Source organism: Thermobia domestica, chromosome 1 (genome assembly GCF_964235325.1).
Source record: "Thermobia domestica chromosome 1, izTheDome1.hap1.1, whole genome shotgun sequence".
NCBI classification, from domain to species: Eukaryota; Metazoa; Arthropoda; class Insecta; order Zygentoma; family Lepismatidae; genus Thermobia; species Thermobia domestica.
The window spans coordinates 209413726-209426527 of NC_137454.1; the positions used below are offsets into that span (position 1 = coordinate 209413726).

The 12802-nt window shown below is 40.4% G+C and overlaps 1 protein-coding gene across 1 annotated transcript in view; it reads left to right on the plus strand.

Moving 5' to 3' along the window:
• Nucleotides 1-12802, plus strand: part of Nurf-38 (Inorganic pyrophosphatase Nurf-38) — a 65586-nt gene that overhangs the window by 45823 nt on the left and 6961 nt on the right. The gene's annotated exons all lie outside the window — the stretch shown is intronic.

Here is a 12802-nt window from a genome sequence, read left to right on the forward strand (position 1 = left end):
GTAGAACATATGGACGTACTACTTGGGGAAATAACAAAAGAAAAAGATTGCTTTGAGCGGGGATCGAACTTAGGACCTGTGACTCCGCAGTCCAGTACGCTAACCGCATGGCCATAGAGTACGAGACTGACAATTCGCATTTTCATAACTTTTTTGTACCTCCCTGTTTTGTGTGTCGATTGAAGCGCTACCCGTGAAGGCACTGTTTTGAATTCTAGATCAAATCATTGTTTCTTTTTCTGGAGAATTAAATGTGCAATAAAATTTTAAATTTAGCCCCGTACTCCAAAAAGGATGAGGCTGCATTTGGTATCATTGAATAGTTTTTTCAAAACTATTTATCACATGCTTTTTTTTGTTTGTTTTGCTGATTTGTATATTTCGCGAGATATTGGACTAATCCGGGATTTTCCCGCACTAATATATATATATATATATATATATATATATATATATATATATACAGGGTTTGTATGATAAGTAATGAGACCAGGTCTGGAAACATTGTTTTATTGATCTGATCTGTACAGGGACTTAAAAGCTTTCGAAGTACTCTCCTCTTGCGTCGATGCACTTCTGCAATCGATGTTTCCACGCTGCAAACGCCCCCTGGAAGTCAGCAGCCGGCATGTCCTTTAGAAATGTGGTCACGGCTGCTTGGATGGCTGTGACGTCTGCAAAACGGGTTCCTTTCAAGCGTGGCTTCAGCTTCGGGAAGAGGAAGAAGTCGGCCGGGCTCACATCTGGGCTGTAGGGTGGTTGTGGAAGGACTTCCACCCCAATCCGGGTCAAAAAGGAGGTCACTAAGAAGGCGGTGTGGGCAGGGGCATTGTCGTGATGCAACTTCCACCGGCTAGCGATCGCCGGTCTTTTCCGCTTGACGCTCCTGTGCAGTCTCTCAAGGACTTGTTTGTAGAAGGCGGCGTTGACGGCTTGTCCTTGGGGTACAAACTCCTTGTGGACCACCCCCACATTGTCAAAAAAAAACAATCAACATTGTTTTCACCTTTGACTTCGACATTCTGGCCTTCTTGGGGCGCGGGGACGCAGGAGTGTGCCACTCCGCGCTTTGACGTTTCGTTTCAGGGTCGTACTGGAACACCCACGACTCGTCACCTGTTATGACGTCATCTTCAAAGTTAGGGTCACTGTTCATGAGGTTCAACAGTTCCTGACAACAATCAACACGTCGTTGCTTTTGTTCGTCAGTCAACACTCGCGGCACCAGTTTCGCACAGATTTTTCTCATTCCCAATTGTTCCGTCACAATCTTGTGCACTGTTGTGTGGTTCATATCGAGTTCATCAGCAATCAATCTCAACGATAATCGACGGTCTGAGTTCAGGAGATCCCTCACTTTTGCCACAGTTTCGTCCGTAGTCACTGTTGTCGGGCGTCCAGCCCTCTCCAGATCCTCAACGCTTTCCCGGCCGTTCCGGAACGCACTGTGCCAACGAAACACCTGGGCTTTGGATAGGGCTTCCTCTTTGTAGGCCTCCGTGATGAGAGAAAGCGTCTGAGTAGCCGTTTTCCCCAGGCGAACGCAAAATTTGATCGCATAACGCTGTTCGATGGAACCCTCCATGTTTGTTGATTTTCCGCCGTGACAAGAATGTTCACAAGGGCTTTGTCCAAGGCTTGTCCGCGCTCCACTAAGGCTCGGAGCCAACTGACGCGCGGTGCGTTGCTTTGCTCGGACCCCCCCCCTACATCCTCCATCACCGACAAACCCGCTCCAGCGACACGCGCGCCGCGGCGCGGCGAGTCTCATTACTTATCATACAGACCTTGTATATATATATATATATATATATATATATATATATATATATATATAAGGGCGGATCCAAGGGGGGCTATAGAGGCTTAGCCCCTCCCCCCTTGACCCTCAAGTATACACTAGATAAAATGGACTTCAATCCTGTTTTACACTGGATAAAGCGGCAAACTATGGTTTTGGCCCTCCCTTGATCATATCCTGGATCCGCCCCTATATATATAATATAAACTGTAATATCTAGTTAATTATTTTAAATTAAAAGCCTGAATACCAATTTTCATGACTAACCTTAAATGATATCAACATCGTACTTTAACAATTGCAACACTGACTTTCTTTTCTCCCCGCATTTTTTTCTACCCTTATAGGAGACCTCCAATTTTGCATCACCACCGTCTCCCCTCTTCAACACGCCTCCGTTCTGACTCAACCTACGTGCTCCAGACAATCACCGAACGCATCACTAACAATGGCAAGGTGCTGCTTGTGTATTCATAGTTACTCTCACATATGTATATATACACGGCTGAACACGCAGCCAAAAACTAATGTGCGTGGAGAAAAGGAGATACACACCGCAGAACCGTATATTCCAGAACCCAATCGAATAGAAGTGGAAGCCGCTATAAAGAAATTAAAGAAACACAAATCTCCGGGTGTAGATGAAATTCCGGCTGAGTTAATTTTAGCTGGAGGCGAAAAATTGTGGAACAAGATACACAAACTCATTCTCCTTATCTGGAACAAGGAAGAATTGCCACAAGAGTGGAAAGAGTCAATCATTGTTCCAATTCACAAGAAAGGCGACAAAACTGACTGTAATAATTATCGAGGCATTTCTCTTCTGTCAACATCCTATAAAATCCTTTCAAATATTCTGTTAGCAAGATTGACCCCATACGCAGATGAAATTATTGGAGATTATCAGTGCGGATTTAGACGAAATCGATCAACTATCGACCAAATATTTACCATTCGCCAAATACTCGAAAAGAAGTGGGAATACAATACCCCGGTACATCAACTATTTATTGATTTTAGAAAGGCTTATGACTCGGTTAGGAGAGAAACATTATACAACGTTCTTACAGGACTTGGAATACCGAGAAAGCTAATTAGATTAATTAAGATATGTTTAAGTGAATCCCAAAGTAAAGTCCGGGTAGGAAAATTTTTGTCCACGAGCTTCCACGTCGAAAATGGCCTGAAACAAGGAGATGCGTTGTCGCCATTATTATTTAACTTTGTGCTGGAATACGCCATAAGGAAAATCAAAGATAGCAACCAGGGCCTAGAGTTGAACGGCATTCACCAGGTTATGGCATATGCTGATGATGTAAATTTAATAGGGGATGATACGAGAACAGTAGAAATAAATGCAGAGATATTATTAAACGCTTGCAGGGACATGGGTTTAGAAGTAAATGCAGAGAAAACTAAATACATGGAAGTGCGTCGGGACCGTAATACGGCAAATTGTGGAGGCGTTAAAATATTAAATAATGCTTTTGATAAAGTGGATACTTTCAAATATTTAGGATCAATATTAACAGACGAAAATCATATTCACGAAGAAATTAAATGTCGACTAAAAGCAGGGAATTCGTGTTACTATTCGGTTCAAAATCTCTTGTCGTCGCGAATTCTGTCGAGGAATTTGAAGCTTAAAATATATAAAACGATAATCATGCCTGTTGTTCTGTATGGTTGCGAAACATGGTCGCTTACTCTGAGGGAAGAACATAGACTGAAAGTATTTGAGAACAGGATCCTGAGAAGAATATTCGGACCCAAGAGGAACGAGAATGGGGAATGGCGGAAGCTTCATAACGAGGAACTACATAGTTTATACGGTTTACCCAACATTGTTAGGGTCGTCAAGTCTAGGAGGCTTAGGTGGGCAGGTCATGTAGCTAGAATGGAAGAAAGTAGAAACGCTTTCAAAGTCTTGACTGGTAGACCCATAGGAAAACGACCATTAAGAAGACCTAGGCGCAGATGGGAGGATAATATTAAGATGGATCTCGCAGAGATAGGAATACAAAGTAGAAACTGGATCCAATTAGCTAAGGATAGAAGTCAGTGGAGAGCTTTTGTGAACGCGGCACTGAACCTCCGGGTTCCATAGGCCATAGAGTTAGTTAGTTAGTTAGTTAGTTATGTATATATACACGGTGAATTCCCCACAAATAACATATATAAGGGGAAGTCCATAAGTAAATTTTCAATGCTGACATTTTCCATGTAATTATTTTAGAACGTTTGTATTTTGCATAGAAGTAGGTACATAAAGTCCCTTCACACCCATACTTATTTCATCCCTACATTAATAACGCTTACGGTTATGAGTCCAAAACATCTGTATGTGCACCTTAATTATTCGTGCGTATTTTGATATGCCTCCATGTCCTCATACTCATCCACTCTAGCAGCTGCGGGGTCACAAGCTCACAGAGCGTCATTGTTCACGTATCATTTCTTCCTGACGTGTGATTTGATACCCACAGGGCATTGTCTGCTGTAGTAAGATCCGGACTTCGAGACTGTCAAAGATAAGGAGCTGGATAATTTGGGGACCCACGTCCTGTTCACCGGCCAGGGAACAGTGCGTTCAGGCGTTTATGAACACCAAGTGCGAAGTGGGCAGGAACACCATCGTGTTGGTATAAAACAGTCTTGCTGATGCTCAGATTCTGCGGTTGTAGTAGAAACCAGTCGTTTAACATCTTCAGATATGTAACCCGTTTCATGGAAACTCTCAAAGAAGTACGGGCCAAAGATGCTGTTCAGTCATTCCTGCCCAAAGCATGGCTGAGGTCGCTGATAATGAGTACCTGGCAGTAGGTGGCAACACAATGCACCTAATATGAAAAACGTATGTTTTGGGAGGTGTCCGGATACTTTCCATCATATAGTGTATATATATATATATATATATATATATATATATATATATATATATATATATATATATATATTTTGTATGTGTGTGTGTGTGTGTGTGAGAGAGAGAGAGAGAGAGAGAGAAATATCTGCCTAACGGAGTATGTGAAAATCACTGAGTGCAAGATTCGGACTGTAAGGGAGTGGGGGTGTTCAATGCGTTTCCAGCCTGGGCTATGCATATGTTCCACAGTTCTGCTGGCTGCATGAATCCGAATGGTACCTGATGTGAACATGCCAGGTCGCCGTTTTTTGATTACAGTCGTCAAACGAGTTAAGTTTTTCATAATACTACTTATGTATTGACAGACCCTTCTTTAGGGAACTGTAGCAAAACAACACTTCTTGTGTTCCAGAAACGAAGAAGAGAATTTAATCGCTAATGGAATCAGCTTAAACTTCTTGTGCACTGATGAACTAGGATATTCGTACTCCATTGATGCTGATTTCATCTCTAGTGTGTAGTGGAGGACAAAAATCTCGTCGGTAATAATTTGGCTAAGGACCGGTTGAACAGCAGCGTATGTAGGGAGATGACAATCTCGTTGACTTTTGATCAGGCATCCACCATGCAGATCATAACGCATGGTTACATATGCTTGTCCTTATATCCAGTGCTAAATTCCTCCGCAATTTCATTGACAGTCTTCTCTTCGCTTGAAGAAGTTCATTCGCCGTTCAACTTCTACCCACTCCTAGATGTTGATGGCCGTCTTTCGCGAATTCTCGCTATTGACACTTTCACGCCCACCTGGGACCTATTTCTCAACGCAAAGAGTATTTATTGTTTTTCTTACAAGTGGTAAAATGTCATGTAATAAAAATATTAGAATAATAGTAAAAGTCATTTCTAAATGCTAATGCCTCTAATTTAACATATTTTTATTGTATATACAATTGTATAAAATCTGATTTTGAAAAAAACGTACCTAGTATCACAAGATTAGTTGTTTTTAGAAATAGGGCCCTGGAAACTGCCTGCATCACCATCTTATCATTTACACCGATATGGCTTAGGGGATCATAAACATGTATGAGTTGTCTGTGAATTTTTGGACGTGTTATTCCACATACCCATCCATATCGCACCAGTATGCATCACATCCTCCCCCATTATGGTTGGACACGTTTTTTCCTGCTAGTGTTTCCTCAAACCGCTACACTATCACCCACGTGTGTAAGGAAGGGAAAAAAGTTAATGACAAGGAAAATGGAAAAGTATCGATCAATCAGTTTTCTTCAATAAGTAGTTGAGGAGTAACAACACGCCTAAGAATCGTGGAAAAATTGTCAAACTAAACATTTGGATCTTAAACTTGTAACTTGAAGCTATCCAAAAATGCAATGTTTCAGAATTGTGCAATAAAGGCGATCGGAATTTATTTTTATAAGGCGGAAGGAATTCCTAATTTTGAGTAATAAATGAGGTGTAAATGAAGATATATGGGATCACTGATCACCAACAAACGATAATTCTCAGTTCCTTGCTTATGGTTTGGAGCAATGTCGCTATGACGCCTATCATACTGTTCGCCGTGACCTGCAACGTTCGAGCGTTCGCTAGTCTAGCTAACGCTTCCATTGCCATTCATGACACTTACTTCTAGCATTTGCTGTAATGAGAACAATGGGGAGCCAAATCATTAGTACTGTTTACCCTAGGACATTAGGTCCCTCGACACTTCTGCGCATGACAGAAGTAGAAGAGTCCATTACGAAAAATGGGTATGTGTATGTACGGACAACATGTGTTCGTTTTCTCTTCTGGGAGCGAGAGAAAGAAGGTTGGAAGTTTAAACATAGTTGCCAGCCTACGTAAATTGGTCCCAGGTTAGCAATACATTCTTCTTAGGTGATGATGTCACGCAGTGAATAGAGCGCGCGCATTTTAAATGCAGCTTAGCATTTGTGTTTTAGGGGCTTCGACATTTGGTGGATTGCGCCAACAACCCGCGGGAGAACTTCAGTTATTGTCTTTCTGTACAGTACACATACGCTTGTGCGTGTGGAGTTTACTGTATTTTTCTAGTTCTTTTTCTTATCTGTTTCGTGGGTATGCATGCATGAGCGTGTGTGTGTACGCGCGTCGTTTTGTTTTTTGTTATTATAATGGAGCCAATACCGTCAACCAGTGAAAGCAAAGTATTGTGCTTATCCCCACCTCCGTATTTTTTTCATCTTGCACCGTAGATCCACAGTCATGCCCTACGGACAATAGTAATCGGTAATCGTGCTTTCAGTGCTGTAGGCCAACTATAATTTCATTCTCATATCCTAACTATATATAAAACTACATGAGCTGACATAAATTATTGAGCACTTCCTGTAGGGCTACAATGATTAAATTTGGCATGATTGTAGCTTTTCGGAACTAACCCACAGGAAAATTGTCAAAAGTAAATATTTTTAATTTTTAGGGGGTCTAAAGAGGGGATGAAAAATTTTCCCATGTTATTTAAATGGACCTTTTTTTGGACTTATAATCTCATGTTTTAGGTACTTAGAATTGGAATAGAAACTTGAAATTCGGTATGCTTACACATTTTCGTTAGCACTACCTAAGTAAATCAGTACAAGTAAAAAATTCCGACCTTAGAGTGGTTTTATAGGGAACTGAAAAATCTTTCCCATGTTATTTATATGGGACACCTTTTACACCCTCAAATTATTGAGCACTTCCTGCAGGGCTACAATGATTAAATTTGACATGATTATAACTGTTCGGGACAAACCTTCAGGAAAATTGCCAAAAGTGAATATTTTTAATTTTTAGGGAGTCTAAAGAAGGGATGAAGAATTTCCCCATGTTATTTAAATAAGACTTTTTCTGGACCTATAATCTCATGTTTTAGGTACTTAGAGTTGGAATAAAAACTTCAAATTCGGTATGCTTGTACGTTTTTGTTAGCTTTACCTAATTGAATCATCAGAAATGAAAATTTCTAACCGTAAAGTGGTTCATGGGGAACTGAAAAATCTTTCCAATGTTATTTTGAGGGGCTTCTGAGGAGGCCCTATACCCCCCAGTCCGAGACGGGTGCCTTTGAAGCTAAAGCTAAATTGTAAATGGTAATCACAAGCGTGGTTTGTTCATAGTTTCACAGTTTATTTCTGTGAATAACTTGTACCCTCTAGCCCGCTGTTCATGCCTTCCCAGGGGTGTTCCCCTCAGGTTGGGAACCACTGGTCTATAGGGACAGTATGACATGTTCCACCGCGGGATACTTCTCACGACTCGCAGATCGACTTGCATCATCGCTCCATAGTTCTCTGCTGAATGGACGCGAAATTCCAAACCAACGAACTAAGTCTATGGATGATGAATTTTAACGTCCCTTTTCGATACTGATACCATTAGAGACGTCAACCTACAGTTTAACGTCGAATCCCAATCATATCAGCTTCCACCAAGAATCAAACCCAGTTGCCCTGCATGACATGCGAGGCCGTAGGCCGAGCATATACGGGGGTCTGGGGGCGAAGCCCCCAGCTGGCCAAAGGCTAGTTATTATTTATAAAATCTTATCAGGTATAAATTTACTGCGCCGGGTTGGTAACGCTGCAAACAATACCTTTACCGCCGACCAACGCCTTCCTTCCTTTTCTTTTTCTTTTACAGTCCATTCCTTTCATTAAGATAGACTCTTGGCATTCTGCCAACTAGAGGTCTCAGCCGAATGGGTAAACAGTATTAATGCCGATCTGCGTGGTGTGTATGTCTTCATGGTTAATGTTTTTTGTCTAGTCCCTGTCAGTCCAGGGATATATCTCACACAGTTTACGGCCTATTCTTATTTAAAGCGAATACACTCACTTTTCTATGTAGATAATGTGCAAAACCACGCATAAACCTCTTCCACCATGAGATAATAGACGTGCCGTAAACGAATTATCGTCTTTTGGTGATCAGTTGTCCCATGTGGTCATTTGAACCCATATTTACTTTTAAAAATTACCGGGAATCCTTTCGGCCTTACGAGGAAATCCTGTGGCTGCCATTGTAGTATTCTGAAAGGTGCATTTTTTTGATAGAGTAGGTTACGAGTCTAAGACATATTTCTATGATATTCACCTCGAAAGTAAATTTCTCGACGATTTCTGAAGCTTATAACTCCTCAACAACTGAATACCGGACATGGGTTGATAAGGACTTCTTTGTTTCTTTAGACTTCCAAACTATGCTATGCATAAGTGTCGGAAGTCTTACGGAACTGCTTTATCCGTCCGTCAGTCGACAGGTATCAGAGCAGAAACGGTAAGAGATATCAAGATGCAGTTTTTGCGATCTGTTTAGCGTCTAAAGAATAGGTTCTGTTTCTAACATTCTCTATTCAAACCGGAAGTAGTTCAACTTAGTCATTTCCGGTTTCAACGTTTATCGCCATAGAACGGAAAGGGTAACAGATAGCGAGAAATGGTTTTTCGCAGATGATTCAGCGTCTGAAGGCAGTATACGATGACTATCGGGAAGTGGTTCAAATTTAATATTAATTCCGTTTTCAATACTGATTTCCACAGAGCAAAGACAGTAAGAGATATCGAGATGTGGTTTTCTGCAACAATTCTCTGTCACAAGAATAGGTCCCATCCTCTTCATTAACTTTGTATTCTTTGGCGTGGGAGACCCGGGTTCGATTTCCGGTGGGAGCTCAGTGGTTCGGATTCCACGTTAATCAGTAGGTCCCGTCTCATGTAGCCTCGCTGCTGAAAGGGACGTTAAACTCAAAATCCACTCCACTCCTTAACCTTGTATTCAAACCGGAAGTAGCTGAAATTATTAATTTCCGGTTTCAACATTACTCGTCATGGTACGAAAATGTCAACACATAGCGGCAAGCGGTTTTCTGCAATCGAATCAGCCTCTCAAGAGAACATATCGTCACAACCTGCAACATTCAATCAAAACCGAAGCGGTTGAAATTAAATACTACTACCGTTTTCAATACAGCTTCCAATAGAGCAAAAAATGTCAAGACATACCTAGATGCAGTTTTCTGCGTCCGAAGAATATGTTCCATCTCCTTCATTAACCCTCTATTCAAACCAGAAGTGGTTCAAATTAACCGTTTGGTTTCAACGTATATCACCATAGAACAAAAATGGTATAAGTTAATCTTTGTTTTTGGGTGTGCTGATAACGAAAACGTTAATGAACATGCAAGATTAGCTCTCGTTTTGAAGTTATGATAATTTTACGTTATTGCCTATATAAGCTTATGCATGTATTTTATCTTGTTGTTATCCCTCGCAGGAAGGTCACTGAAGACGCATCCGCTTTCCTTGGCGTTTGTAGTTTTCAGCTGGTGATCCCCTGATTAGTGTCCAGCAGTAATCGGCTAACATTGATGCATTCCACTTTCCCTGGTATCTCATTTCCATGTCCGAAATTTTCTGGTGGAACTGTTTCCCGTGCTCATCCCTTGCAGCACCCCAGTTGTCAGGAAAGTAGTCTAAGTGCGAATCTAAAAAATGGAATTTTAAGGACATGTTGCACCCCAGTCAATCGTAGCAGTGCAGGTTTGTCACAAGATCCTTATAGTTTTCTGCATTCTTATTTCCTAAAATGTTTGTTGATACTTGAACAAAGGCATCCCAAACTAACTTTTCATCGCCTGTCGGGATGGTGTTGAAATTCTCATCTTTGTACAGTTTGCATATCTGGGCACCCGCAAAAATCCTCTCTTTTATTTTCGCCTCGTTAAGACGGAAATTTCTCGCGCAAATAGAGAAATGCTTTCCCAGTTTTGTCCATTGCCTTAACGAAGTTTCTCATTAGGCCCAATTTTACATGAAGAGTAGGGAGAATTATGTTATTTTCGATAAGTATTTCGTGCGTAACATTGTAAGGTCCTGGTTCAAGTGATTGACGCTTAGGCCTATCTTTCTTTTTATAATGAAGTACTTTGGCGCGGCTATCCCAGAGGCACAGGAAGCAACAATTTGGTGTAGCCCTGTTGTAGCCCAAGTAATATGTCTAGGACTTTCAGCTCCCCGGAAATCTGCCATTTAAACTTGTCATGGTTCGATTGCAATAACAATTGTTTCATGTTGTTATATGTTTTTTCATGTAAGGTACATACCTAACCGGAATTGATGGTAACACGTTGTCTTTATGCAGGAGGACACACTTGACACTTATTTTGGAGGAGTCGATAAAAAAATCTCGGCATATTGAATTACAATAACTACACGCACTAACTACACTCCAGTAACACGTTCTTCCAGCATCCGAACACAACACAGCTTGTAACTGACTGAAACTATACTTAAATGAAACATGCTTCACTCCTCCCTTTCCCTCTCCTCCCCCTTATTCCTATGAGCTCGGGCTAAAAATAGTGACAAAATGCACGTAGCTATTGTTGCCTACAGAAAATTTAATCATTCTGTCTACCATAAGCGGCCTATGTGGGAAGGGATTAACAATAAATGCTAATAAAATATAATAATTATAATTAAATTCACCCTCCTCTCTTTAACTTGGAAACGAGAGCTAATTCGAGTTTTTCATTGTAATTTTCGTTATCAGCGTGGTCGATATAGTTAAAAAAAAAAAAAAAAGCATTTATTTTATTCTAATTACAGTTTCACTGTTGGGTAGTGTTACTATTATTTTGACTTAAATGCTGATTTTCTTAGAGCAAAAACGTTAAGAAATATCGAGATGCAGTTTTTTGCAATCAATTCAGCTTCTTGAGAGTAGGTTCTATCTCGTCCCCTATCTATTCAATCCGAAATTGGTCCATATTAATGATTTCTAGTTTTCAACCTAGATCGTCATTTATTTATTAAAAAAAATAGCGAGTAATGTCTTTTTAATACGGATTCGGCTTCCGAGAGAGAATTGTCTTTGCTGTTATTAATCTACTGTAACCAGTGGTCGAAGTGAGACGGTATGCGGTGGTATGCCATACCACTTCTGGCTTTCAGTGATGAAGGCATACCAACTCTGATTTTTTAGTAATCCAGGCATACCGTCACTGGAGAGTAAATACTAAATACCTTTAATAAATCCATTTTATACACAGTAATTGACAAATGGTTTTGCAAGAAGAAAGATTTTATTTCTTATGTGGAAATAATTTCTAAATTGACAACACCGACATTTTTGTTATCTTTTTCCTATCTTTTGTTTTTAAAATGAGGTTTATTCAAAGAAGTTCATCTAGTTTATATTTTGATGTGTCATATTGAATTGTTTCTATGTGGGTATGTGTGTCTTGCCTTAATGCATATAGATGTGTTTTGAGCATGGGCGGATTTAGGGCTTGTCTGCTGTGCGGGGCGAATCTTCCGGGGGTTTCGAATAGTCCTCAGTCGAGTAGAGGGTTCAGTTTTCCCGCAGGAAATTGTTAATATAAAAACTCGGCTTTTGAGCATTTTCGTGTATAATTGTCTATAATTTAATGAGATGCTTGGGGTCCCGGGTTCGATTCCAGCCCCGCCAAGTGAACCTTGTGGACAAACACCGTGTGCATGTGTTTCTTCGGGGTTCTCCCATTTCCTCCCACTCGTCATTCCACCATTTCATTCATTACTCATCACCACCGTCTCCTTTAGCCTAACCGGCATAATCGTGGAACGTAAAATCAAGAAATTTCATTTAAAGCAATTGATTGAACTTATGCGATCCTGACCAAATTTGGCATGATCGTAGAACATTCTGAGCTTACTACATAAAATATTATGTTGTGTAGATCTTCGGTCCTTGAGATTTAGAACATTATGAGCTTACTACGCTTATGAAATATTATGTTGTGTAGATCTTTGGTCCTCGAGTTCTTTTCCATCGAAGTTGGAGATTGGAGTTAGGACGTGTTACAAGTAAGTCAGTGTGTATCTATATATTAGAATGTTAGGTATATACGTTTGTCTCCAATCTTTTCGACAATGAGATCTCGAAAACCACAAGTGTTAGAAACGTATCTTTTTCACTGGTTGATTCCAAATTTTGTGTCGATTGTCCATTTCTAATTGAATATTAAAAAAAAAAAAGTCCGTTATTTCTTCATTACATTTTTGTGGATACACTGGAAGTGTTGAAATTTTAAATCACATCCTGCGAGTTATACATTCCAA